This window comes from Neophocaena asiaeorientalis, unplaced genomic scaffold (genome assembly GCF_003031525.2).
Source record: "Neophocaena asiaeorientalis asiaeorientalis breed wild unplaced genomic scaffold, Neophocaena_asiaeorientalis_V1.1 scaffold81, whole genome shotgun sequence".
Classification (NCBI taxonomy): Eukaryota; Metazoa; Chordata; class Mammalia; order Artiodactyla; family Phocoenidae; genus Neophocaena; species Neophocaena asiaeorientalis.
Genome location: NW_020171990.1, coordinates 3,547,564 through 3,550,170, shown reverse-complemented (window position 1 = coordinate 3,550,170; position 2,607 = coordinate 3,547,564).

Below are 2,607 nucleotides of genomic sequence, written 5' to 3'. Positions count from 1 at the left end.
AAAATTTTCTGTTAGAATAAGCTAACTCCCACCGTACTCAATGGCCATTGGTCATAATTTCCATGTTTAGGAGTGCAACACTCTATGAGTAACAGTGCACTGGAACTGTTAAAACCTGTTAAATTTTCAGGAATTTTGTGATCCAGTTACTAAACACAGTCATTGTTAAAAATTAATATATAAGAACTTATGATTTAGTAAATTATATTAAAATCAGTGCTTTACCAACTTTTACTCTTGTCAATGATCTTGAAGTTGTTCCATCTATTGTAAGTGTATGGTACAGATAGTATGTAATGCACCGTATGTGCATCACTTTTCAACTCCATGCTCTGTGATATCATGTTGGTAGCTTGAAGGACTCACACCATAGAAATTACCAAATACACAGGGCTTGATTTAGTGAGTTGTTGATTATCTAAACTTGAGAGTGATGGAGAAAATATTAATACAGAATAAACTTGAACTGTGTCATATCTGTAGCCATTACTTGCACATAATAGAAGAAGATGATGAAAGGCTCTTCCAACATTTGAAAACTACTACCTGATTAAACAAATAAGTGCTTACATTGTTGATGAATGAGTGAAGTTCTGAAATATGTCTTACTTCTCTTTTACTTCTGTTTTGCCTATTAACATAAATGAAAATATCAGAAGACTCATGTCAGAAGTATACTCATTTGTCATTTGCCAGTTAAATGAAAATATTCTGTAAGAATCATTTGGTTATATGAAATTTAGCATGAAATATGTTATTTGTAAATTGTGAGCTATTCATTCTTTATATCAGTAAAATATGTAATAAACGTGTGTCTGTGTGAGTATGTTTGTGTGTACACATGCTAGGGAAGAAGTTATTGTTTACTATGGTGCTGTATTCTAACTTTCTCTTCTAAATGGACATGTGAAAATGGTTTAGTATGTTTTATCTTAACTCTTCTGTGAAAAGCCAAGCCATCTGTTATAGGACACTACTAGAACATTGGACAAATGTAATGAAAAATCAAAACCAAGTCATTTCAAATATAATTCAGGAGATGACCAAGAAAAACTAATATGAATGTTTCCTTACTCTTCATTAAGTATTCAAAAATCTCTATTTCTATTGAGGGAAGCCCCTTTGTTTCATTTTTCTCTCCAGACCGCAGGAGCACATTCAAAAGTACATAAGTATGATCTTGCCATTGGCGTCAAAAATTAAAATATTCTCTTTGGAAAAAACTCACGTCAGAGCATGAAATTAATATTGATTTACTTAATTTCCACTTGTTACATTCCACTATGTGCTAAGTTAAAAGCAATCCCATTTTTGAAACAGTAGACTGAATATTACTAGGGGAAGGTGGGAAGGAGTGGTTACAAAGGCTTGAGGGAACTTTTGTTGATGTTTGAGATGTCCACTATTTTGATTGTGGTAATTGTTTGCAGGTATACCCACATTTCAAAACTTACCAAGTTACTTTTTTTTTTTTGCAGTATGCGGGCCTCTCACTGTTGTGGCCTCCCCGGTTGCGGAGCACAGGTTCCGGATGCGCAGGCTCAGCGGCCATGGCTCACGGGCCCAGCTGCTGTGCAGCATGTGGGATCTTCCCGGACAGGGGCATGAACCCGTGTCCCCTGCATCGGCAGGCGGACTCAACCACTGCGCCACCAGGGAAGGCCCACAAGTTACATTTTAAGCATGTGCATCTTATTCCCTGTCAGTCTTACCTCAATAAATCCATTTTGAATGTTTCTAAAAGATAGGTTAAAGAATATATATATGTGCTTTTACTACATATATTTATATATAATACTATAGTATAATATAATGCTATAATATTATATAATACTATATAGTATATAGTATTATATAGTACTATATATATATATTATATAGTACTATAGTATTATATATATACTATAGTATTATACTATATAGCATTAGTGTTACCACTGTGTAGCTGATTTTGTGCCTATGTTTTATCTTTTGTGCTATGTTCTTTTAAAAAAGTAACAAATGACTGCGCATGTGTATCAGCTACAAGGTGCTGGGATTGAGGCTTTCAATTAACACTGCAGGCATCACACCTGTTGGTGTTCAGCTGTAGCGGCATTCTAGTCATCCTACTAATAGAAGAGCCAAAGAGGAAGGTAATGCTGTGCCTCTTTGTCAAGACAAACCCTCCTGCAGCGTTATTAATCTTCATGCAAGTTCCCCACCAGCTACTTTCCTGAAAATCCCGACAACAAAGCTGCCCTCGGGAATTGACCACAAGCCCAAGGAATACCTAGGACTCCTAGAATGTATGTATGCCAATCTCCAGCTTTAGACCCAGGTTGCCCAACCGCAGATGGCTATTTTGGAAAATTTAAAAGCATCCATGACACAACTGTCTCCTGGGAGAGAAAGCAAGAACTCTTCTCTCCCAGCCTTATCTCGTAATCTGTTGTTAAGTCACCTCTCCAATTCAGTAAATGAATTGTGGAAAAATAAAAAAAAAGTAACAAACATTTTATGATAAACAGTTATTATGTATTTTAAAGTAAGAAAAACACTATATACATAGAATGAATTCTATTTTTTTTTTTTACACAGCAATACCTATTTACTTACATATTATCT